Here is a 27,491-nt window from a genome sequence, read left to right on the forward strand (position 1 = left end):
TTGAATACCCAATCGGTAAAATTCGGTATTTAAGAATCGATAAATGACTTTTACCTATATCTGGCCCTATATTCCCAATATGCTCTGCGCATTGGAATAATATATACTATAGATGTGACGTAGGACTGAGGTCGACTAGGTCTCTATCGAATATATTAGACTTAATTGTGAGTGCCAGCTAGCTCAGAGGTCACTAGAAACTTTCTCAAATGAACAAGAAGGGATTAGTTTCTGGCAACCGCATAAACATGACAACTTTGTTTCCCAAGAATAAGAAATATATCTCTTGAGTCGCGGAAACAATAGATAGTTATTTCCCTCAGTCAATCGTGCATGCTTCATTTCATCAGAGGTGCAGAGAAATAGAGAGATGAGCGTTTTCAATAAAAAGTATTTATTGAACAGTCTTCTTTCTCATGCAGAGGAAAGGAACTGCTACAATCGTAATACTGGTTGCAAAGTACAATGCATACAGTACGAAGAGTATTATAAAATAATACTGTAAAAGCATCATATGGTTTCTAAGCCATAAAATACATACATTAATAAATAAAGACTAAAAGTACTCAACTGGTGCTCCTAAAATACGCCTACCCCGGTGTACCTAACCTAGGTCTAGTACTAGGGAAGAAGTAAGTGAGGTGTAGCTTAGTTTCAGTATTTTTTGCCAAGAATCTATCCAAGAATTCTCTATGGGTCTAGTCAGCTCCGTACCTTGGTTTTAAAAGGAAGGAGGTCAGGTATCTCTCTCTCAGGACTTGATTTCTCAACAACCCGCAAGGGTAGCTTGGAAACACTGGAACTGGATTTTCTCGGCAAGAGAAAAGACAGCGTCTCTCTCAGTGCGTCTGCTGGAGGGTCGGCTTCCTTCTGCACTTGCTTCGGCGAGCTGTGTCGTGTAGGTAGATAGTTGAACTGCTCCAAACCACTGTGTCCTTGCCTGGGCAAGTGTGGGCATATTTATACCTTGAAGGTGCCTAGCTTGATGTAAGGTTGGACATAATAACATCATCAAAGACTCATTTCTTTGAAAACTCCATGAGTTCTTGGATAAATCAATTTTCAAGCAAGGGGAAGTCCCTGACTGCTGAAGGCGGGTTTTTTCAAGAAATCGTTGTGGATTTTCGTAACTAGTGGAAGTAGCCATGCCGTATTTGGACTGCATAGGCTAAGGCTAAATATGGTTATGATTTCTATGTCTATATAAGGAAAGGGTGATTTATACCGATATATGGGCATGAATCGGGAAAATTACACTAGGGTCCTAAATTCATATACAACACTCACTCCACTTTATTATGTTTAACATTACTTAATTATAAGCACTAAAACATATCTAAAGCATGTGTTTACAATCCCACCCAAAATACACAAAATACATTTGAAAAGGTTGTACACGAAAAATGAGCATTTGTAAAGTACGCATTTAAAAGCAATAGGCGTCATTCAAAACATGAATTATGATGTTGGCAAAGCTAACTGAATTAATCAAGTAATGACATTTATGAAATGGCTCTAAGTTAGAGAATAAAAGGTCGAGACCATTCCATAGCAGAAATAATATACTGTTTTGGTTTTGAGGACAAGGTCAAATATTGTCTCTAGGAAGTATTTAAAGAATTCATGTTCTCGAAGAATAGTTCTCCTTTAAGCAGATTACTTTGTGCACAAAATAAAATGTTTCAAGTTTTTGGGAAAAAGTCAAAATTAGCCGTAGAAAAAATAGAGTTCCAAAGCTTTGGAAAGGTTGTTATGAAAAGTGAAGGCCAAATTCAGAGTTCATGGAACGCAGTGTGCAGATTTCAAAAGTTATTCTGGGTGTCAGGAGAAAACATCAAATCGTCTAGGCTGACAAAGAAATCCTCTACCACAGTAGGTGAAAGTGGAACTACTTCATTAAGTAGATCAATTGTGCATAGATGAGAAGCATCGCCGACAGCGTTATCCGCATTAGAAATGTTCGCAGCAGATGGTACCAGTGAGCCTGTTGTTCCACGCACCTCACCATTAGCTGTAGTTGCTGGTGAGAGCTCCACGAATGCCGTCATCAGGATTGGCAGCCGTTGGGGGTAACACAATGCATGAGCTGTTACCGGACCTAGCAAAGCGTCAATAATCCATTGGCAGTGCTTATGAAAGTGTAAGACAAATGTCCAATACGCATTCTTCCCCGCCAAGCAGGCATCATAGAACAGGTAAGATGCAATCTTGCCAGATTGGTCTGAACAAGAGACACCATGTGGTGTTCAGATCTCTTAAACGAGCCAAGCCAAGAATCTGTGTAATTCTGTCACGGTACCGCATGGCTAGGAGAGCGTTCTCCACGGTACTGGGTATCGTTGGTGACTGGACTTGCCATATCGGAGCAGAGGAAACAAAAATAGAATTCCTGCTACGAGTCCCAAAATGAGAGGCAGGCCGCCGAACACAGAGTGCACGAAATTTGGAAAAATGCCTAGGACTGCTTCAAACGGTGCTAACAGTCCAGAAAAAACTGTCTTAAATACATGTACAATATCACTCGTATCAGACATGTTTAAGATCGACCTAACATTTCTGCGAAATGTATTGGACAGTTCATTGATAATAGGGCATGTATCTCTGCGGAAGTCCTTCTGACTTGCAGATCAGACGTTTCTCTGGACGAGGTCAGTGGCACAGTTTTTTGCAAAAGAATGGCTTTCATTCTGCTTAAAGTATCTATTCGTATAGAAGAGATATTCAGTGAAGGCCATAACAGCGACTCACTGTCTGTCTTAGTTTTAGGAAACAATACTTGCATACACGTCCACGGTGTCCTGTCGCGCTTTCTGGAAGCTAACAATCTGCTCCATCCATCTCAATCCGGTTTCCGTCCTAATTTTAGTACGGAAACGGCATTGCTAGAGGTCACTGAGATCATCAGGGAGACTCTTGATGTCGGCGGGAGGGCGATGCTGGTCATGTTAGATCTATCGGCGGCCTTCGACACCGTCCCCCACAGGGCGCTTTTAGCGAGGCTTTATGACATCGGCCTTAGGGGGACGGCGCTCAGGTGGTTTACATCCTTCCTTGAAGGCCGCCGCCAGACGGTCTGGGTTTCCCAGAGCTCTGCCGAGATGCCGCCATTGGGAGTTGGGGTTCCACAGGGATCTGTGTTGAGCCCCACGTTGTTTAACATCTTTATGTCCCCTTTGGCGGCCTTGGTGGAAGCATATGGGGCCCAGATCATCTCTTACGCCGACGGCACGCAACTCCTCTTCACATGCGGGAAAGACCAGGAGTTTGATGGAGGGAGAATTCGGGACTGTCTTACATTGGTCTTTGACTGGTTCCAACGGAACAGTCTAAGGGCCAACTCGAGCAAGTCCGAGGTTCTGTTTTTTGGTTGCGGTGTCGATCCGGAGTGGCAGCATTGGTGGCCGTCCGACATGAGCCCTCCTGCACAGTCTTCCTTGGTGGCTAAAAACCTGGGTGTCAAGCTGGACAACCAGCTATCGCTGCGAACACACATTCTGGGTCTGGGTGGCACCTGTTATGGAATTTTGAAAATGCTCCGTAAATTCCTGCCCCTGCTGTCTGAGGAGCACAGGCGTATTACTGTGCAGGCTCTCGTCGGTTCGAGGCTTGATTATGCTAATGCCCTCTTCCTTGGCCTCCCTGATTACCTAGTTCAGCGCCTACAGGTGGTACAGAACTCTGCCGCCCGGGCTATCTTTGGCCTGCGTAGACGAGCCCGAGCTTCCGGGCTGCTTCAGGCGCTACATTGGCTGCCTGTCCGGAAGCGGATCCAGTTTAAATCCCTGACTCTGATGCACAAAGCCCTGTTTGGATCAGGGGCTGGATACCTGCGGCGGAGACTAGCCTTCTATCGACCAGTCCGCTCCTTGCGCTCGGAATCCCTTTACAAAGCGGTGGTCCCTCGGGTGAGGAAGGCCCGCATGGGAGGGCGCTCTTTCAGCTGCAAAGACCCACAGCTGTGGAACTCGCTTCCTCTTTCGCTGCGCAGCACTGTCAATTTGTTCCAGTTCAGGAAGAGCCTGAAGACCTGGCTTTTTAATCTTTAGGCTGTTCTTATTGCTTCAGTTTCAGTTCTTTTTCTCATTCTTTTGCTGTGTTGTTTTATTTTTATTCTGAGATGCAGGTGGAAAGCGCCGGGACACTCTTTTCGAGTAGCCGTGCGCTATAAAAGAACGCTGTAACATAACATAACATAACATACAACAAGTGACCCTGGCTGACACACTAACGAGATAGGCTATACATGGCATCATTCCACAACAGCTGTGATCACTCATCATTATGTAGCTACCATTGGATAGCTGCCTAAAAACTGGGTCTATTACTGCTGCTGGAGAACTGTGCAGGTTGCAAGAAAGGTTATTCGAAGAACCCTCGCAGGCTCCGTGTAAATTAATACCTCGACATAAAAGTGTACCGCTTAGCGAGTTCTTACAATTTCTTCCACTAAGAAATACCTCCGTTTCCTCACTCCAACATTTGTGTGTGTGTGTGGTAAATTCCAGGTCGACTTAATGTACTCTTTACCGAACCTCTCATACAGGCCCGCTGGTATGTGTTTTAAGCAATACTGAAATTGGAAAATCGTCACTGGTATCGTGATGGTGCCATGTATTATCAATTCCACAACAGGTTTCTCAGAAACAGTTAATGCTAATCTTTCCAGTTTTTCTATGCTCAGCACGGTATAGTCTGCTCCTCTTTGTGCCAAAGAGATTTGTTTATCTGTAAGGTTAAAGATAGTAAACAATGATGTGGTGTTGATTAGACGCCATGGCACGTAGCCTGAACGGAGATTTTGTAACGTCTAGCCTAGCAGCATTATAGAACGTAGTTGAGACTGGCCATGTTGTAACATTAGCAAGTCCTGTTCTATTATGTCAATGGCAGATGATACAATGCTTTCCAAAGAATACATTCTGGAGGACAGAGTTGTTAACCCATTGTCCACTACAGAGAGAGCTTTCTCTAAATTAATACTATCAATTTATTGTATTCTTTCTGCAGTTTCCATTTGTGTGACTTTCCATGCTTCATTGCAAGCAGAGTATACACCGGCGTATATGAAACGTTTTTGACGTGGTTTACGAGGTCCAAGTAAGAAGTCTCGTAAATCAATGCCTTCTTTAGGTAAAGTTAAGTGTTGTTTAATTTCTGGAAGTGTGGATTTCTGTAGCCACTCAAGGTATAATTTTCCTACACTGTATGTTGTAACTATCCCTGGATGTTGTCTCTGGGAATATCTTGGATCTGGCCTAGTTACTGTGAACCCTTGTGTTTTGTTCAGGAATCTATCTTGACAGTTATTCGTGTCTGTGGGCCAGATTAACCATTTTTTCCAATCAGGATTAGTTCTGTTCTGTTGTAAAATCTGTTTTACGTCTAACCTCCTCATCTGCAGTGCCATTACTGTCAGGTATGGCTTTAGGTATGGACGGTTGTTTAAATCTTTCATCTTAGCTAAGCCAAGACAAGATGTTTGTTGAACAGTGTCATTTAAAAACATTATTTGTTCTGGGATAATGCAGGCTCTGAAAAAGGCTTCTAAACCTTGCACCTGCCAATCTTTTGTGCTCCAGACAGTTTTTGTCTCAATGTTGTCTTTCCAAAAGTTAAAACCTAATGTAGACAGCTGAGCATAAAAGTTTGCAGAATAAATTTGTTTAGTATTAGTTAGCATGTTTTTCATTCCTGTCTTATTCACATTTTTTAAATAAAACGTTTCTGGATTTGTGACATTAAAACCTGAGAAGTATGGAAACTTTTCATAAAATGTTTTTGAGCTGCCATTTGGTGGCGTTCGACAATGTTCCCATTGATTATATAAGTAAAAACATTTCTATGGTTTGCAGATTTGTGCAAATAATGGTGAGCATAATGATTAAAACAATCCATTTGTTTATAATCCGATGAACCTTCTAAGTATTCATGTTTTGTGAATTTAGCTGACATTTCTAAATCTGTCATCATATTATTAACAGTTTCAAAGTCCCAATCATCAGAAAATGTGCTGGGTGAAACAAAGTCACTCAAAGAAACCTTAAACTGGTGTAGAATCTTCAACAGCTCCACCGGGCCATAAATGTCATAATCAGTTGTGGCCCATGCTATACCACCAGGTATAGGAACGGCTGTGATGTTCACTGATAACAGGTCCCTTTGTTCACGATGAGATGCTTTGTGAAGTTTCAGGAGCAAGTTGATATTCTTACTTACTATGTCCATTGTACTGTATTTTCCATCTATCATTTTTCCCAAACTTAAAACAAGAATGAGCCAAAGTAAGAGAAAAATTACACCTAACACAATCCAAAATTCAACCCATGGTGAAACCAGTTATATTTTTTCAAGTTGATGAAAGAGTTCTGTTATTTTTTCTTTGAAAGTTTTATTTTCTGGCGTAGTTTCAGGTTCACTGGGATCCTCAGAAAATTTATAAACTTTGATGAAATAGCCAGAGGCAGTTCTGTCACTTGTAGGGATTGCATCTGGATTTTTCGGAATCACTGGAGCTGATTCTTCCTTTGTCATATTAGTATAGTCAGAGGCTAAATCATTGTAGACAGGTGTTTCTTGACGAACTGGAATTTGGGTCTCAAGAGGTACAAGTTCCATTGCTTCATTGCATAGTCTTCTTTTCTTACTGCAGGCTTATCAGAGGTGATGAGTCTTTCAGTTTGAACCTCTTGGATAGTAGCAAGATTTGGTCATCTGCTACATCTTGGGAGTCCACTGGGCCTACTAGTTATTATCGGCCACATGGTGTGGTTTTACCAGGTCAAATGAGACAGACCTGTTCTCCTTTCTTCCAGCAAGGGGCGGCAGTAACACTGTTCTTGATCCGTGGATTGCTAGTACAGGTACTGGTTTTCTGTAAGAAGGCCCAAATTTCTTCTTATCCGTGATCTTTTCTCTGGCTAGATCCCCAATCTTTGGAATCCAGACAGGCCTTGCTGTGACAGGTGGTTTCTCTTCAGTGGTCGTTGGCTTTTGTGTTGTATTGCTAAGACTTCTTGTTTCATTTAAGTCCTGTAAAACAGCCAAACGGTCTTTGATATCAAAGGGTTTTTGTTCCACCACTGAAGTTTGATGATCAAGATCCTGGATGAGCATTCTAGTGCCAAATAGTAATTCATATGGAGTGATTCCACCCAGAGAATTTCTTGGCAGATTATTAAGATACGTTGGACATTTATTAGATGTTTGACCCACCCGTCACCCGAACCTAATACCCTAGCTGTTATAGATTGCTTTACGTAACTTTTTTTCTATCCACTACCGCATTTCCCTCAGGATGGAATGGACTTGAGTACCGCATTGCAACGCCCAAGCTGGCCATGGCTTCTTTGTAAGCTCGAGAGCTAAACGCAGGACCCTGGTCAAAATGCAGCGTGCCGATTGCGTATGTGCCGATAAAGACTCGCAAATATTTTATAACAGTTCGGGCATCAGCCGAGCGCTGAGGCCACATCCAAATGAATCTTGTGCAAGAATCCACTGCAACCATGATGTATTTATAGTTGCCATCCCTTTGTAAGGGACCACAGTGGTCCAGGTAAACACACGCTAATGGTTTATCTGAAATTAGAAGGGGCGTTTGCGCAGGTAGTTTCACTGTAGAAACGTTCATTTTTTGTCAGATTTCACATTCTAGAACATAGTTTCTAGTTTGTTTCCCCATGCGCGGCCACCAATATCTCTGTTTTAATAATGATACTGTGGCGGAAACTCCTGCATGTGCAGAGGCGAGTCCTTCATGTGCTGCTAAGATTAGTCCTAACCTATGTTCCATGTTTGGGATTGCCCTATCCCCCACTCCAGGGATTCGAGCAAAAGGAACATTATTTATATCAGTTATATATGAGTACTTTACTGGAAAACCTTTTGGGAGTGTTTTACCACTGTCTTTTACTGAGACGGTGACAGCTTGCATTATTTCGCTGTCTATTTTTGTTTTTGAACGAGTGATTGCAGCTACGGAAGCCGTTTGCACAGCTGCCTTTGCGGCTTCATCAGCCAATGAATTCCCTGCAACTTGAACGCCATCAAGCTGATGACTCAGTGTGTGAATCACGTGAGTCTTTTGTAGTTCTTTTTCTAATAAAACGTCTTGTTCCCAAAGCAATTTATGCTTAATTGTGCCACCTTTTGCGTCTTTGAAACCGTTTGAACCCAGTTCTGCAGATATTCATTGTAAGACTGGATGCAGTAATACAAATCGCACACTGTGAGTGTGGGGAATTCGCGATTGGTATTTTCAAGCGCCATCTTGAAAGCCTGTAGTTCAGCTCGCTGAGCTGTAGTCTCTGAGTGATTGAGTTTTAGTGACCATAGGTCTAAATTTACCTTCACGCCAGCGACCTTTAACAATCGCAGCACTATATGCTTGTTTACCCCCAATTGCAGGCTGTGCTGATCCGTCTGTATAAATTATACATCCGTAATGTTCTAGAGGCAGAATCTCGGTTGGCAGAGGACATTCGTGTTCGTATTGTAGAAAATCTTGTGTTTTCAAGTAGGGGGTCAAAAACGTATTCAACGTCTGTCGCAGCAAGAGAATAAACCCATTGTATCCATCTCGGATGTAAAGCCTTAGCATTTTGAATGCTCGCTTTTGTTACTGCCTCTAAGGCAGGTACAGGTGTAACGATCATTATGCGTTTACCCTGCGCGAGAGCTCTCTCTTTTGCTACTGCAGTTTGAACCGCTGTCAGAATCTTTTCTGTTGAAGTGTATTTCATTTCAGCCTGTGTGTGCAAGTGTGATTTGTAAGCTATTGGTACCTTTTCACCTTCATTAAAGGTTAGGTATGTGAATCCGCATCTCCCTGGGATGATTCAGATTACAAGATTACGCACGTTGTCTCGTGTCTGTAACTGTGTTTTTGCTAACATGTCAGTTTGCACTGAACGCAAAATTTCTGTGTGTTTTTGAGTCCAATTAGTTGATTTGAAATCAGGTTTTATTAGTTCGTAGAGAGGTTTAACCCTTTCTGCATAATTTAGAACATAAATTCTCCCAAAATTCAGGAAACGTAGAATTGACTGTAAGTTTTCAGCGTTTTTGGAGGTTGGAGCAGCGCACATTTCTCTAGGAAGTTGGCTGCCAGGCTTTTGCCTTCATTTGATAATTCGTAGCCTAAGAATAGGAAGTTGAGGTGGGCAATTCGTGATTTCTTGAAATTGAATTTTTACCCTTCAGAAGCAAACCCAAGTATTATGGTGTTCACTCTTTTCAAGTGCACGTCCAAATCATCATCTGTAAGATAGATGTCATCAGCATAAGATAATGCCTCATCATCATACGTTTGTAGTAACTCTGTTATCCTGGCTGAAAATAAACCTGGACTATTTTTGAAACCCTGGGGAAGACAGCAAATTTGTCGCTGTGTCCCCATTATTGAGAAAGCGATCAAGTACCTACTTTCTGATACAATGTTTTGACAGAAGAAACCGTTAGTAAAAATCTAATGTGGTTTTATATTTTTTCCGCACAATGTTATTCATCAGTGCTGCACTGTGTGCATTTTGTACTTGCAAACATTTTGCAACAAGAGTTTAAGTGTCTGTAGACCAAAACTAGACGATATGTATTGTCTGGTTTGGAGACAGGAAACAAAGGATTGTTCATGGATAAGGTGCATGTTTCAATCACCCCTTGGTATTCAAGTTGATCTAAGATCTCTCTGACCTGTTTTTTAGCTTCTTGCTTAACTGGATACTGCCTTTGTGCAGTAGGTTGATTTTTTAACTGGATTTTATGATGAGGAGAGTCCTCATCCCATCCTACGTGATTTTTGTATAATGCTGGAGCCTGGTCTACTGCCCATTTTCTGGCATATGTGTATTTTTTATTAATTGGAATGTGATTTGAGAAGGCTGGCATAAATATCTCTTCGCCATGAGGGCACTCCCTGTCAAATTCAGGGGGCCAGTCTTGTTCAGCTAGAAGAATGTCATAACCCTTAGATAGCTTCTCCCAAAAGAGTGCTTTTATTTTTCTAGTTATGTCCCCCTCCATCCAGAGTGTTACTTCATATAACTTATGGGGTACACTAACCCTGGTGGCGGCAGTTTCAACTTGAATGCATTCATTCAAGTCCACTGTCTCCAGATGATCCTTCAGGATCTTGCGAGCTTTGGTGACCTCTGCTGCGCTGTCTAGCATTGTCTGGGCCCACTCCCCGTTCTTGAGGTGTGTCCTCTGCATGTCTGAACTTTACACTTGCTACCTTCTTCTTGGTGAATTGAGTTTCTTATTTTTTGAAACGTGCTGTTCGTCTTTGGACTTCACGCGTTCTGCCTTTTGTTCTGATCGTCCTCTTCTTTCAGATTTCTGTGAGGAAGTCTGAAAGGTACAAGAGAAACGTGTATCAGTATCTTGATATCTATCAGGTTTTCTCAAATTATCCCTAATTCTGAAGTTATACCTCTTTTCAGAGGGCTTCTATTGAGGAGACCTTCCTCTGAACTGAGAACGCTTCTCTTTAGAAAGTTTCTGTTTAGTGTTTTCCCACTTCTTTTTAGGAGTAGTGAGATTATTTTTAATAAAAACTTTTTCAGGATTGTCAGTTAGTTGGGGTTTTACTGGTTTCCCACCCAAGCTATCTCTACCTAGTTCTTCATAGGATTGTAATTATTCTTGCAAGTTCATATGGTTGCTCTGTTATATCAGTTTCTTTTAGTTTTGGCGGATTGCCACGGATGCTGCTTCACCTTTGATGTTAGCTAATAGTATAGCCGAGACCTGTTTGAAAATCTTTTAGTAACTTCATACCAAGATTTAAAGCAGGTTCTGGTCCGTATTCATTTTGAATCTGTTTTAGGACGTCTGGTATTACCGCCATAGACAGAACACCATGCGTTTTTGTGTAGATTGAAGCAAAGACTGTACCCAAAGTGTTGCAGTCCTCTATGTGTGGTGCAATCCCCATTGGTAAACAGATTGTCAGAACTCTGTGTTTCTCATGAGGTGTACTATCGGGAAATACTGCCTCTATTTGAGTAATTTTTTGAGCTAACCAGAACGTAATCTGTTCCCTTTTTTGCGGGTAATTTACCAATGACTGATTGTATAGTCTGTGGTGTTATTTTGTTTGTGTTCCCCTGGTGAGTGGTGTGCTGTGGAATCTTTACAGTAGGTTGGACTGTTAAAGTCTGCATTACATATTGAACCAACTGTCTATGTATTTTATTTAGCTGTTTTAGCTGAGCTAACAGTTCAGGACCTGTCATTTGTTCAATGTCAGGATGTGGTGTATAGCTGGCTAGTACCGGCCATGTTGCTCCTCGTCTACCTAGTGGACCGAGCCTGGTAATGTGATTTTGATGTTGTAGGGCGCCTTTAAACCAAGTTAATGGAATTTAAACGTCTTCGAAGGGAACATATTCCGCTGGATGTTCCTCTATCTTATAGAAGTAGAACACATGTGTTGTTGGATTTGCTTGTGGAAAGATAATCCATGAATAGAATACCTCTGTCTGCCAATATTCATGTGCCTCTATAACAAATATTACTTTACCACCTCTAGATGATACTCCATTTTCTATAAGTTTTATAGCTATAGTTTTCCTTAAGTTTTCCGGGATGATTATAGCATCATCGTCGTCTTCATTAAACCCTGTAACGTCTAAACCTGGTTGGTTTGCATTTACTGCATTTCTACCGGTTGCGTTGTTGTCGCCGTTAACCGACATTGTTTAATGAAGGTTTGCAGGGCAAGTTTCAAGGAAACAAAGATTAGGTGCCAGACTACCGAAAATAAGTCAAAATAAAGGGGTATAGCGAGGGCTATCCAAGGTATATTCATGTACCTTCACTTGAGCCTCTGAGACATGATATATGCTTTGTACCGTATTAGGGCAGACAGTGTAACGCTAGTCCTGCATCAACATCCAACTCTACTATAGGGGCATTAAATTATGAATTATACCTTGGATAGCCCTCGCTATACTCCTTTATTCTGACTTATTCTAGGTAGTCTGGCTCTAACTTCGTATGCTACCGCAGGGGTCTCAAATTACAGAATTCGTGCGTTTATCTTAGACTCGATGGTGTCGAGTTGTTAAAGATATGGTAGAGCTTCTTTTGTCTCCTAGGATATGAGGTTTGACTCACATGCATTTTAATTGTTTTTGTGAGACAACACGTATGTACTATATCTATAGGAGGATATGTTTTACCATGCTAGTCCTGTACCAAATATCTGATGCAACTACAGTTGCATCTAACCACGCTAGTCTGTCCGGTTTTAGACTCGCTAGTGAAAGTAATGTAAGCACCCGAGTGAGCTTCTTTGGGCTTTAGGACATGGGGTCCGATTCACATACACTTTCGTTTTTGAGTTATATATTGGAGGAATAAATCAGGATAGCGCATACAATACGTGTATGTTAGGCTTTTACATGTATTTAGTTTTTATTTGGCTGTGTTTTATCTAGAGACACAAATCTAAACACTGATATCGCAAAGATTTATATATATATTGGTTTGATCTTTTTTCTTCTATTTTCTTTTACATATATATTATGTGTAGTCGCTGGCCACGAGAAATTAATTGACTAAAGTTCTACAAAAGAACAGGAGGTACTTTCCCTGTACTATACTGAGTGGCTAGAGGGGGACACGCCGAACATATCATTTTGAGCGTAAGTGTATAATATTTAATCTCACTGTACGCAAGACTGATAAGATACTTTTAAATGTAAGGGCAGATTACAGATATAGAAGTATGAGCATTTATGCAGTAAATCTTTATTTCATTAGGCAGGCTCTCTTAAAAAATAGATGTGGAAACAAAATAATTCAAGAAAATCTAGCCAAATACAGCAAGATGTATTCTAAGTATGTTGTCTACATGTATGAAATTGTACAATAGCATACAAAGGTTAAGACTGTCCTCCTTTTTTATCTTAAAGACTTAGGAGGGAGAAATTTCAAAGTGATACTTATCTAATTATTGAAAATGTTTTCCACTTCTGAATTTGAATATATTAATGACACATACTCGGTGAGAGAGAGAAACTCTGTTTATTTAGACCGTAGTCTTTAAACAATGAGATCGAAAGTAGAGCTGCGTCACATCAATAAACAAACAAAACTGTACACAATTTAAAAAATTATAAAATCGTTAAAAAAGAATTTAAAACACATGCTATACATAATAAAATTGGAGATTATCACATTTAAAATAGACGATTTTGATATGTTGCTCATTACAGTACTATTTGATGTCTTATGGGCTTGCAATCCCTCATACTTTATATTTTTAGCTTCCTGCGCTAAGCGATTTATCTCTTTCAGGTAGTTACCAAGAGCAATTGCTATTTCCAGATTTTCCATTCCTATCAACAAGTTCCTTGCTTGTACACATTGTCTTATGCCATGTTTTATAAATAAAGGACGTAGGAACCGTTGTCTCACTTTTAGACATGTCAAGCAATCAAGAAGTATATGTAACATTTCACACTTGGCTCCCAAGCCACATTTACATATACCATCTGGGTATAACATTTCTGCCTTAACTCGCCCCTCCATTTGCCAAGGGATGATGCCAATTCGAAATTTTAGTATCTCCCACCTAAAAGCTTAATTTGGCAAGGTTTCTAGGTATGGGTACCCCGTCTCGTATTCCCATGCTTCTATCATATTTACCACAGATTTTTTGCTTCTTAGATATCCTGTATCCTGGCTTCTGGAGTACTCCCTTCCTTGTGCTCTAAGTGCACTCTTCGTGAACTCCACATCTAGGGAATTTTGGTTTACTCCCACTTTTAAGGTCCCAATTATTTCCTTTATTTTTCTTTTAGCATCTAATGCCCATCTTAGGTTACTGTGGCGGATTTCCTCACTACACCAAAGTGAGACCTTTTCCCTTACCCCCTGTGATTGGTGTTTCCAGAATCTTATCATTGCCATTTTGGCCAAGGTATTCCATCCAATCATATCTGTTTCCAGTCTAACACCCTGTATCATTGATGACTTTGGCAGTGACAATAATGTTTTCAGGGCCCTACCTTCCTCCCAATCCCAGCCTCCCTTTCCGCTTAGAAGGAGCACTTCTGCACCATACAGTACTTGGGATGGTATCATGGCCTCATATGCTTTTAATAGCGGTTTGTGTGACATGTCCCCATAGTTTTTATTGAATTTTTTCAGGCCACAGATAGAGGAAGATGCTTTTGCGTTTTGGTGTCCCAGATGTACGTCCCATTTTAAGAAGGATTCAAACCAAAGGCCTAGATATTTATATTCTATTACCGTTTCTAGTTTTGTTCTATCTAGGTACCAACAAAAATTCTTGGTCCTTTTCCCGAAGCACATGATTTTTGTTTTTTCCATGTTCACTGTAAGCAATTTATCCTTACAGTAATCATGGAATGCATTTAGTTTTCTTTGTAGCCCGAGTTCTGTCAAGTCAGTAATCACAAGGTCGTCTGCGTATAGCAAACATGAGACCTTTCTACTATTTATTCTCGGGCTCGCGCTTCTTTCCACCTCCAGCGCTGCTGGCAGATCCGCTAGAAATATTGAAAAAAGGAGCGGAGCTAGGACGCAGCCCTGTCTCAGCCCGTTCCCTATTCCAATTCTCTTTGTCAGCGCCCCTTGTGTGTCTTTAATGACTTGGGCCCAGTTCCCTTTATGTAATTCTTTCAAGATTTCTAGTAAGCACACCGGGATTTCATATTTGTTCAGGCACTCCCATAGTTTTGCCCTGTCCACCAAATCAAAGGCTGCCCGGAAGTCGACGAAACAACAAAACAGGTTCCCCTTTTGTTCTATCGACTTCCGGGCAAGATCCCACAAGGCATAGCAGTGATCCACGGTGGAGTGCCCTTCTTTAAAGCCCCCCTGTTCCACTGGGATAATTAATTTCTCTTCCACCCAGTCCTTTAGTTTGCCAAGCACTATATTTGCAAATGTTTTCTCCCCGATGTCCAATAAATTGATTCATCTATAGTTTTTCGGGTTGCTCATTTCCCCTTTCTTGTGAATTGGCCTAATTATAGCCCCATTCCAGTTATCAGGGAATTTTCCAGTATCTAACATGACTTCAAACATATTTGCAAAGAATTCCACCCACCAATCTACATGGGTTTTAATTATTTGAGCCGGGAAGTTATCTGGGCCTGCCGCTCTTGTGAGGTTCAAACCCTTTATCGTTTTTTTAACCTCTTGAGCAGAAAAAGTGGGTTTTATATCTGCTACCAGACAGCTCCAGTCTGTGTACAGAATTTTTTCCCGGTCTTTCCGAGGACAATACAGGTCCTGTAAATACTCCTCCCATGCAGACTCTTCTACTATGCAGTTCATTTTCCCTGGCTGGTGGTCTGCTGCTGCGTGGACTAACTTCCAAAAATTGCGTATATTCTTAGTTTTGATTGCCTCGAGTAATTTTTGCCAGCATCCCTCTTTAAATTCCCTTTTTGCCCTTCTGATAAGCATGCTATATTCTCTTTTTATGCCCTCTGGGGTGTTTACACTATCTTGGTCTCTCTTTTTCTGAATGCGGCGGGTCATTCTCCTAACTTCCCTTTTTTTCTCCAGGCATTCCCTTGTGAACCAGCCGGTGGATTTCTCTATCTTCTGGTTTTTTACCTTATTTTTATATTTGCCTCTATTTATATTTTTTAGACCTATACTAAGGGTTTGGACCACCTCTTCTATTTTTTGTACATACCAATCGAGGTTTCGACCCCTTGCTGTCTTTAGATCTAGGTTCTGTTGTAATTTTATTAATCTGGCAACATATTCTTCCGTAAGCCTAGTTGTCCGGTGTCTAGGGTAATCAACCTCTTGTTCCATAACCTTTTGGCTAGATTCAAAGCGCGTATCTGGGATCTCCATGGTTACCATGTTATGGTCACTTCCCTCTCTATTCACAATTCTGAATTCCGAGATTAGTCTAAAGTTCCAAGGTGTGGTAGAGGCATAGTCTATGGGACAGAATTGGGAGCCTGGTTTAAATGTTTTTTTGGCGGGGCAGTCTAACTCGCATCTTCCATTCAAACAAAACAGGTTTTTAGTTCCCAGGAGATTTCCCAACTGTATATCTTTAGCACCAAATATACATTCGGGTAAGCTCGCTTGAGGTATTTCATAGGCCTCCAGTATATCTAGAAACCAATAATCTACCTTCTCGGGGTGAAGTTTGTGATTAAAGTCGCCCATGAGAATAAGCATATCCCCACCGTATTTTTCACCAAGGTAGTCTATGTCCTCCTTGAAGAGAGCCATTTCCTTTTCATATTGCTCTAAGGTATCCCATTGAATGTACACATTTATCATTAAAATTGTATCCGTTTTTGTACATCCTGAAAGTATTATTCTACATGCCAACAACCATTTGCATTTCACATTTATTTCAGTTACTTTCTTCATGATCTTAGTCGATACCAGAGTCATGATTCCACCAGCAGCGTGCCTGAATCTACATTTCTTTGCAGGTCGGTTTAGCTGGTAGAAGCCATCAAAATTCGGGGTGTTGCCACATAGCCAAGTCTCCTGGATACACATGATTTCTGTATTTTCCCCCAGTTCCCTTATATTATTTTGTTTCAGGTTATTTCCTAGGCCATTTATATTCCAGGAGATTATCCTTATGCTATGTGGCCTACCTTTTCCCTATTCGGTATCATCTAACCAGCCTTCCTCCCTTCAATCGTTAGTATGTTTCGATGAGGGGCCTGCCTGGTCGGACACCTTACTCCAGTTTCCCCGTTCATGTGCCATCTCCGAGTTGTTTACAACTATTTTTATGTTTCCTAGCGGCTTTTCCTCTTCATCCTCCTGATCGCAAATCCTAACCTGTCTCTTTCCTAGCCCTGCGTGGCATTTTAGAAAGTTGTTTCCCAGTCGTCCCTTTCCTTCTACTTCTACTAAGACTTCATTCTCATTTAGTAGGCGGATTCCTTCTTTCTGTAGCTCGTTTACTGCCTTTTCAATCGTGTCTTTTACCAGGTTTGCGTATAGTGTGATTCTAGTAATCTCTTTTCCTTCTCTATTTTGTATAAAGCCCACTCCCCTAATGTCGCTCGTTCCTATCACTTTCAGCTTCTGGCATTTGGAGAAGCCTTGCAGGAGTTGAGACCTATTTAGGGGCTGCCTTTTTCCTACCTTTTTTCCCCCTAGCCTTAGCGGGATCTGTTCAAGGTAAAGATTACTCGGTGCCATGTACGAAAATATGCAATGTAAGGAGCAATGATATATGCATAAATATCAATGGTTTGCAATACTGTTATACTATACACAAAGGTCAAGATTGTCCACCTTTCCCGTTTTAGGCTTAGGGGGGGATAACATTTTTATGTGATAGCTGTCCAATTGGTTGCAAATGTTTCCACTTCTTAATTGAATATATCAATAACATATACTCGATGTCATGCACAACAATATGCAATGCAGGGAGCAATTATATATGCATAAATGTTAATAGTTTGGAATATTGCTATGCTGCTTATTTGCTGTTTTTTGTGATTTAGTAATTTTTGTTATCTTATCTTTAGATATCAGATTGTGAAAACATAGAAACTATATGGTGGCTGTCGCTATTCTTTTTCAGAAAATTTCTAATTGAGGTATGAAAACCCAGATACTGTATTATGAAATATAGATGTAATGGCATTTTGCACAGATAGAACAATTATCCGTACTGCGTGTATTATTGTTGAAAGATAGTGCTACATACGTATATTGTGTAGCCTTCACCACAAATTACAAAAAAGAAGGTAGTTCTTCTTAGCATGTCTCCTCCCGATTTGTCATTTAGGCTACCTTGGATTATATGTTAAGACATCATTATAATAATTGTGGTCTAAACTTCCCCAGAACACTGATTGGAATAAGATATCCAAAAGATTTGAAAAATGATTATAATAGGTTTCATTATCACTGATCTTAAAAACACAATGAAAATATGAAATGACAGGTGATATGTGCTTTTTTTTAATAGATGTTAACTGTAGAGAGATGTATTTGTATTGTATTGTAATATGTATGTTTTTATATAACTGCTTACAGCCCTGAAGAAGTCACGGATGTGATGAAGCGCGTTGGCAACAAGCAATTCTGTTATTTTAATTGAGACATTGAATAAAGAAAATTTGAAAATCTTCAATCAACTTCTTTTGAGATTCTTATTTGTGGGAAGTTTTCTTCTGAACATCGATAACACTTGTGAAATGTAGAAATCTGATAATGAAGTACTTGTATACAAACCTTGGTGCGGGTCAATTTTTTTGTGATATATGTTTTAGTGACTGTTTAGTCACTATCAGGGAATGTATATGGGTCACATCCTCGACCTTGTCGCACGAGGAACCATTTGCTAGATAGGCATCACTAATAGTGAAAATTTGTGCCGGTCATTATAGCTCTGACCCTTGATCGTTTTTGTGTTATAGGGTGATTTATACCTATATATGGGCATGAATCGGGAAAATTACACTTCGGTCCTAAGTTCATATACAACATCATGTGATATCTCTGCATAGCCAAACTTTCCTGTATCTATGGCATTTAAACTGTCATAAACATTACAATCTTCTGTCTTTTGTTTTTCCATGTCCCCCTATCTTCTTTTTGAATGCTGGGATAATAATTGCCTCAAGGGTATATTCACAAGAAGATGTGATAACTACCGCAAGAGTAGCGTAATGCAACTTTCAACATTGCAGCCTCTTGTGGGAAAAGAACCCTGTGTCAACGTGGAATTCACAACAAGGCGGTAGCAAGTGATAGACACCAGATAACGCGGCAAATGTCTGCGTGAAAATCAATGTGAGAAAAAAACAGGAAATTGGATAATACAACCAGGGAGAGAAAAAATATGAAAAGCACAACAACCAATTAAAAAACACCAGATTGCATTTATTTCTAAGTATACATGTTCACGATAAAAAACATTTTAATTCAAAAACATAAAAACCAAATAATTATGTAGACAATTAATCAAGTACAAGTAATATATTTATAACACAATTATACAAAAGTTAATAAAACAGTGGCGGACAAATATAGTCATCGACGCGCGTTTCGGCGTTTTAACGATAACGCCTTCCTCAGGAGCCACCTTAAAATCCAAGAGAACACGAGATGAGTGTTCACTGTGTTTTCCTTATGTATGTATCAAGACTGGGTAGATATATAGTCTCTTTGTTTTCCTATCGCCTGGGTGGAGTCACACCTCACACGACGAAATTTGTTATCAAGATAGTAGACGCAGCCGTGATTCCAACCAATAAAGGAACCACAGAAAAGACCCGCTCCCAGTCTTTTAAATGGAAAAATAACTCAAGTGCTTGTCCTTGTCTACATGCATTCGATGTGCTAGTAAACAACCGTCAAGCTTCAGTGCGAGTGTGATGCAGAATGGAAAATTATGTCAGGGTACACGAAGAAGCCAACGTCAGTCTTCGGTACAAATATATTAAAAGGTAATTGATAACATAAAAACGGGGGCGCCGCGTTCAGGATATCCGCTAGCGTCCCTTGACAATGTCTTCGATACGAATATTATTGAAGACGAACAATAACATCAACCTGCGGGCGCCACGGTCGAGGTGTCTGTTGGCGTCCCGCAGCCGTTGGAAAAGGTGATTCATCGATAACACTTGTGAAATGTAGAAATCTGATAATGAAGTACTTGTATACAAACCTTGGTGCGGGTCAATTTTTTTGTGATATATGTTTTAGTGACTGTTTAGTCACTATCAGGGAATGTATATGGGTCACATCCTCGACCTTGTCGCACGAGGAACCATTTGCTAGATAGGCATCACTAATAGTGAAAATTTGTGCCGGTCATTATAGCTCTGACCCTTGATCGTTTTTGTGTTATAGGGTGATTTATACCTATATATGGGCATGAATCTGGAAAATTACACTTCGGTCCTAAGTTCATATACAACATCATGTGATATCTCTGCATAGCCAAACTTTCCTGTATCTATGGCATTTAAACTGTCATAAACATTACAATATTCTGTCTTTTGTTTTTCCATGCCCCCCTATCTTCTTTTTGAATGGTGGGATAATAATTGCCTCAAGGGTATATTCACAAGAAGATGTGATAACTACAGCAAGAGTAGCGTAATGCAACTTTCAACATTGCAGCCTCTTGTGGGAAAAGAACCTTGTGTCAACGTGGAATTCACAACAAGGCGGTAGCAAGTGATAGACACCAGATAACGCGGCAAATGTCTGCGTGAAAATCAATGCCACGCCGCCAAAATGCAATACGCGAACACAAAAAAAATGCGATGAGGCCAACCGCAGGACAAAAAGTAGCAAAAACCAGTCACAGGCCTGTAAATCCAACGCATCTGGAGGGACAATGCGCCATAAAAACCCCGGAAAAATACATCAGATACAAGCCAAAGCACGTAGCAACATGGATGCACCCTGACTCAGCGCAGAGGCCTACTCGAACCCCACAACCCCCACAAACCACCAGCAAGGAACAACGGGGTTGGGGAAGGCCAAGGAGAAGAGGGAGAGGAAGACAGGGGGTGACCGCAAGAAAACAAGACTGGCGTCACAGAGGTGACAGAACACTACCAGCAACTGACCCACAAGCAGACCACCTGGAATGCAGTCAGAGTGCCCGAGGAGGCCAATCCAGGAGGCCAATAGGTGACGGCATGAAGTGACAACCTAAACCAAGCATCAACCTGCTGCCAACAGGAAGGCAGCAACAGCGACAGGAGAAGGCAGTCCAGCACCACCAGAGGAGCTGGAGGAAACCCAGCCCACAGTAATCAGTGTGAAGACAGTGCAAGGATTAGGGAGTACGGACACAGCTCAAGACGGCCTGACACAACACCCACAGGGAGTGCAATGAACAGGGCCGGGGAGGCGGAGGGAGATGGGCACAATGGCATACATGTACAACGAGATGCAGCACACTGCACACCCACAAACACCCAGGATCATGTCTCAGATCCCCTTGGCACACTGCAAAACACACACATAGCACGAACAGCACACCCACATTGATGACAATGTGGAACTACGCCCATAGCCGACACTGCAGAACAGAGGACACAACTGGCTCCGCACATGCACAGAAACATGCCCACTACATCTGACAGAGCCGGCAACAGTGAAATGGAAATGTACGTGTTCGACCTCACATTCGTCATGTAGTCCACATGTACACTTACCCGCAGAAGAATCCAGCACCCCCCAAAAAGTCACAATGTACACCGGCATACAGTCTGCATGCAAACTAGCACAATGCGCCAACATCTATGTCAGCACAAAGGCAACACGCACCTTCCTTCACATCGCAGAGGGGCACATAACACCTACAGCAGAGCACATAATACAACACATCTGTGATGCCGGAGAGGGCCACCACACCATCGACACCGATGCCCTACAACAGCACATGGATATCCCACGCAATTCCCCACCAGGAACTGGGCAGCCAAGCTACTCAGAGGAGAACACCGAGCCTGCAACAGACCACACAGCAGGAAGCACCCGCAAGTACAGTGGCTCACAACACTTCTCCCTCCCACACATGGCACCCCAATACCATGTGTCAGCATGCCAAAAGGAGGTGGCCCAACAGGTGTGGATGGGGGCCGAACCCATGGAATGCGAACCAAGACTTATACGTAGGGGTCTATCACCCTTCATGGCCTACCCACTCCCCACTAAGGAGACCCACACTGCCACAGAGACACATGCAGATGCACATTCATAGCACAGAACCACGCCCAGGGGGCCAATTAGCAGTCACACACCCATGTTGGCTGTGTGTACGATGGCCCTGGCCGCTCCCCTCATGAATTAAGTGGGTGACGACAAAGATACATGTCCAAGCCCCAAAGCGCTGCCTCCGGTGACATGTCTGCATCTGATGTACAATGCACAATGTAAAGTTGTAGGGCCCACATGCATACTACAAAACCACAGGGACACACGCAGAGATCATGTTGAACTGGCTACGGGCACATGCACCCAGCCCCTTTATTGGCAGGGGCACTTGTACAGTGACGCCAGTGCTGGATATGTGTGGGGTGTATGTAAGCCAACACACACGGAATGTCTGGTGTTGGCAACCAGTTGGACATTAGACACCAGTGCAACGCAAACAGAAATCACATGCAATACAGAATCAATTGCTGAGCAACATGGGGTGAGCCGGAGAAAGTCCAGAGGACAGACAAAATGCAAACAGATGTCTACATGATGTGCAGTGCAATAGGATGTGGACTCTAGAGATAAGCGCGCTCGTGTGCACAAAAAGTCTCTGATTGTGTACCTTCGATACATCCCTGATGCAGATGCAGTGGTGTGTGTCAGACCTGCATCATCTTCACCATAAACGTCTCAGGGCCCGACACTGTTTGAGGTGACATACCTGCGCAACCGCTCCACAGCACAAAACACAATCAGCTATGGACAATGGCACCTGGAGTGGAGTGCTGAGTAGGGAATCAGGCCGATAATGACATCCACGACAGGCCTGAGCAACCACGAAGTCTGTCAGGACCCCCTCTTCAACTCTGGCAGATGGTGTTTGGAGGTAGTCCTTGCGGTGGTGGCGTGTGCCTCCTGTAATGATGCATCGTACGGGCCGATCTGGACTAGCTTTGGTGTGTGAGCCCTGGTGCGACGCATTTGGGCCCAGAGAGTGCGTCTAGTGCAAGGCCACATAGTCATGGCGTTGATGACCCCAAGGCCTACGCCTCAGGGGCCAGTCTAAGTCTCTGGAGAAGGGGTCCGAACTTGACCAGCACAGAGTTAGTGGCCCCGGATGCACTGCGGCCAGCGCAGGCACCCAGCCACGGGACGGTAACTTGCGGTGAAGTGAGATGGGCTATGCGACCTGAGCGGGTAACCATCATTGTCTGAGGTGTATGTTTAGGAGTGTTTTGGGGGACAGTGGATGGTGTCCTCCAGGGCAAGCCGCCGAAAGGTTTGATTTTATCCAGAAGCAGCAAATGGAGGAGTGGAATGGGACAGCCTGTTGCGACTACCAATTTCCTATCAGCTACAAAGGGGTGAAAACGGAACCCTAGTCCATAGGCTCAGATGCCACCACTGTTCGACCAGAGAGTGTCCATGAATGTCGGGGAACAGACTTAGTGGCACCAGGGTTGAGTGGAGATGGAGACTGCGATGATGGGGTACACTGATATGGATTCCGCCATTGCTGAATCATGACTCTGTGATCTACTGGACCACAGTGTAGGCCGTAGGCAGTGGTCAGCAGTGGCCTACAGCCACGTCTCTTTGGCTTGTGATGCACAGCGCTAGTGAGACCAGGGCAGTTGTCAGTAGTGTGTGGACACCTCTGTAACAATGATCCTTTTCTCTCCGCCAAGACGCAGAGCAACATCCTCTTAGGCCTCCCCTTGCGTGCAATGATGTGTAATCTGCCTTTGCATACTCGATGTTCAGTTCCAAATCTGTGACCTACTCGAGCACAGCCTAGGTTAAGAGCAGTGTAGGCCGGAGGCAGCGGTCAGCACGGGCCATTCATCGCGTGTCGCCGGCATAGGTTGGTGGCCCCACCAGCCTGCATAATTCAGGTTCAGTGGCACCACGTGTTTTGGTCACCTCCATGACTGTGACCCGGCTTTCACCTGGACTGAGCAGCATCTTCTTCTTCTTACTCCTCTCCGTGCAACCACTGGTGTGGACTCAGCCATTCATGATTTGCGACTAGGTACTGGATGAGAGACCTACTGGTCCGCAGGGTAGTCCTGGTTCCTCATGCACGAGTCGTTGGCTGGCATTGAACAGGGTTTGTGGCAGCACGGCTCGCTGGAATGCATTGGACAGGGTTTGTGGCAGCACGGTTCACTGGATGGCATTGGACAGGGTTTGTGGCAGCATGACTCATCGGATGGCGTTGGACAGGGTTTGTGGCAGCACGGCTCAATGGATGGTGTTGGACAGGGTTTGTGGCAGCACGCTCGCCGGATGGTGTTGGACAGGGTTTGTGGCAGCATGTTTTCCAAGATGTGCATTTGGCACTATGCCTCACTGATCGAAGGGGGTCTGGTGCTGTGGCAGCTATCCCGAATTTGGGGTCACTGCCATTCAGGAGCCAGGTAACAGTCTCACAAATGGGACCCACTGGGCTACAGAGGTCGCCGGTAGAATATGGAAATGAGAAAGGAGTAATGTGGGCCAGCGTCGGGTGGACAGCGGTGGTCTGAAAGGCTGGCCGGGTCGCGGGCCTCGGGCTTGGAGCTTACACTGGCACATGGTGGGCCCTCCATGACACATGCCGGTGTTGGATGCTGATTAGTGTGGACTGGCTGCATAGGGTCGGGCCTGACGGGTTTGTGGTCCAGCAGGCTGGGGTATGGCAGGTTCACAGGATCTTAGGCAACTCCACTAACGAGGACGGTGTCGGCCTCGTGGCAGAGTGGGAGGTGCCGCCCTGGCAGAGACATTGGGCTTTCCGGAAGAGGACAACGCCCAGGGCTACATGCTTTTAATTCACACCCCTACTCTGGCCTGGCGTACGCTGGCCCATCCCACTCTGCTCACGCTTACGGGTGGGGCATAACAGGCAACATTTGCGCAAGGACCCCCACTGGCTGGGGTGACATGGTTGCATCCACTGTCCACTACACTCCATTCACCAGAGGTGTATGTCGCCGTGGATATGGGTGTGTTCTTCATACGGCGAGTTCTTCAGCACTTCGCCGCCACTCTTGGCATTGTGTACTTTCCCAATCATGGTTCTACTGCATCCTTCACAAATGCCTTGTTGCCTCCTCTCCCCACATTCATCTATTGTGTGGCTGAGGTGCCATGCCATTGATTGGTCATGTTCACGACTTGCCCAGGTTTCCATTGTGAGTTGTTCTATCATGTCTGATGGGTGGGCATGTCATTGTGCATCTTGGTTGTTGACTTGTGATGTGTGCATTGCCAGAGTTGTGGATTGCATCGTTGTGGAGTTGAGGTGAGTGGGGTGATATTTGGGAAGTTGTCAAGGGGCTGTGCATTTCCCTTGGTGCCATCCTGGGACGGCTGGTTGCTGTTGGACTGTCGGAGGGTGAAGGGATCATGCACACTGGCTGTGTATTTGGAGGCGAGATTGGTGTGGGTCCCACGGTGTTCTTATGTTGCCAGCACATTGATGTGTGACGTGTGCTTCCTGTTGCGCTGATTGTGTGCTGTGTCACCAGGGGGCACAGGTTGGACATTTGTGCAGTGGATTGCCCCCCACGCGTGCGTGCATTCTGCTATGGCTTATGGTCCTTGCTTGGTCTCCAGTGGTTCCTGTGCATTGTGTCAGCCGTACAGGACTGGGGTGCCAGGATGATGGTGATGTCCAGGACAGGTGTGGTGGTCTTGGATGTGGCTGGCTGTGAGACTCCGCCGACTCTGGCGGGTGTTGGTTGGAGTGTGCCAGGGGCTAACATGTGGTGCACAGCCAGCAGCTTGGTGTGGGGTGGGATGTTGGTTGTCTGCTGTGTTGGTGCAGTTGACCTGTTGGGGCGATGATGGCCAGGATGTGTAGGATGGTTGTTCCTTTCAGCCTGTAGTGGACAGTGACATTGTCAGATGTTGGGCATGTGAGGCAGGTGTCTTTCCTGGGGGGCCGCTGTCTTTCTCTGCGCTGCCTCTGTGGTGGTCCGGGGGGGGGGGGGGGGGGGGGGGGGGGGGGCCGGATGGGTGTTGTGGCCCTCTTGGGTGTCCGGGCTGCATGTTCAGTTGCTCCATGGCATCGGTTGCTCTTCCGATGACGCCCTGGGCTGGGCTCCCTATTGTGGTGCAAGCTGCCATTCAACTTTACACCAGGTTAGAGCAGGTGTAAAATTCCTGCTGCTAACTGGCCTTATCACGAGTTTTGTGTTCTTATTGCTGATCTGTCTGGTTGTTGTGAACGTTAAGCAGTGGTGTTGTTGCAGGTTTTGGCACAGGAACGCCTACTCTGCATCTCATTAGCGATAGTTGCGGGTGTCCTCCAGGTGGTGATGTTTTTTGCGGCTGCTATCGCAGGAAAACTGGTGTTGTGGGCTGTTAGCACCAGTTTGTGAATGGTGGGGTCAATTTATCATGACTTTGGCTGCGATAAAGTGCCATTAATTTGACGATAGTTCCTTGTGAATATGCCCCTCAGTGTCTAATGGAATCCAGACATTGTCTTTAAAATTTCCATTCTGTTGTAAGACACAGAGACCCCTATTGCGCTACAACAAAGCTTATTCAGAACTGCAGACCCAACACTCTTAACTGGCTTGAAATAAACTCTTTAAAGATTGATGCTTCATATGAATCAGTTGCTCACATTATGTCTTGTACATTTGTACCTTACTGGAATGTCTTTTTGAGCCATAGTGCGACAAACAGAATATGCTCCAAATAAAGAAACAGCTATTGCAGGAAGGTGCATGACCCAATTCAACACACCACTGCTTGATGTGATGCTTTTAAAAAGATTATCAATTACCTCAGGCCTTGAGGCCTTAATATCTTAGTTCTAAGTGTGTATTCCTTTAAACAATTGACCACACAATCCTGGGTTTTCAACAATAGCTGCTTAGAAAACCAACTTTTTAGTTAGTATTCGTCCTTTTGTAAATGACAAAAGTCACACTTCTGGCAAGAAATACCAACCTACAATATCCAATGCCATTACATAGGTACCCTTCAGCATGGTAACAATCTTAACAGCATTAATAATGTACCTGACAATTCTTTACATGCTAAATCTTCATTATTAAGCCATGAGAGGAAGGGATCAAAAACCTTGTTTACATTCCATAGTCATCCACATCATGGCTGAGGAGGAAGTTGCAGTTTTATATCTATCAGAATTATGCAAATGTAGTTTACCTGTTGGTGCCCTATTTACATATATATAGATTGCAGAAATTGTGGATTCAGTGGTGTTACTTGTCTTGTATTCCTTCCAAATTTGACTAACTTGGATAAATCAAAATAGACTGTGAAATGTAGGTACAGAAGTGGGATGCAAATTCTGCTACATTCACAAGCCTGACCATCTACCCCATGCTGATTTATACCTCTCGAGGGCACCTAGAGTCCTTGATGATTAGTTTAGCCTGCTCAGAAAGCCCGTAAAATTCCAAATATCTTCTCTTTCCAATGAAACCACAGGAAACTACGGCGAAGTTCTGAAATGGCCACCACTAGATCAGCATCTATTAAATCTAGAATTACCAACCAATCATCCAGCTTCGACACATTTTCTAGAAGTTGAATACGCCCATTTTGAAGTGTTATCATTTTAGCCATTCGTTCAACTCCCGTACAATGATTGACTGACATATGTCCACGGTATTCTTTTTTGCTATTAGGAACACATTGTTCAGATATTTTGAGACTGATAAATCTGCTGGATGAATGGTCCATTTATCTTGTGATTTATGGGACTCTTGTCCCAACAGATATGCTTCTTCTTGAAAAATAAATGGTGTTTTGAAACAGCTCCTGGGTGAACTCCAATCAGAAACCTTGCACTATTTGCAAAATCCGTGCATCTTACGATA

The sequence above is a fragment of the Lissotriton vulgaris genome, chromosome 7 (assembly GCF_964263255.1).
Source record: "Lissotriton vulgaris chromosome 7, aLisVul1.2, whole genome shotgun sequence".
In the NCBI taxonomy this organism is placed as follows: domain Eukaryota; kingdom Metazoa; phylum Chordata; class Amphibia; order Caudata; family Salamandridae; genus Lissotriton; species Lissotriton vulgaris.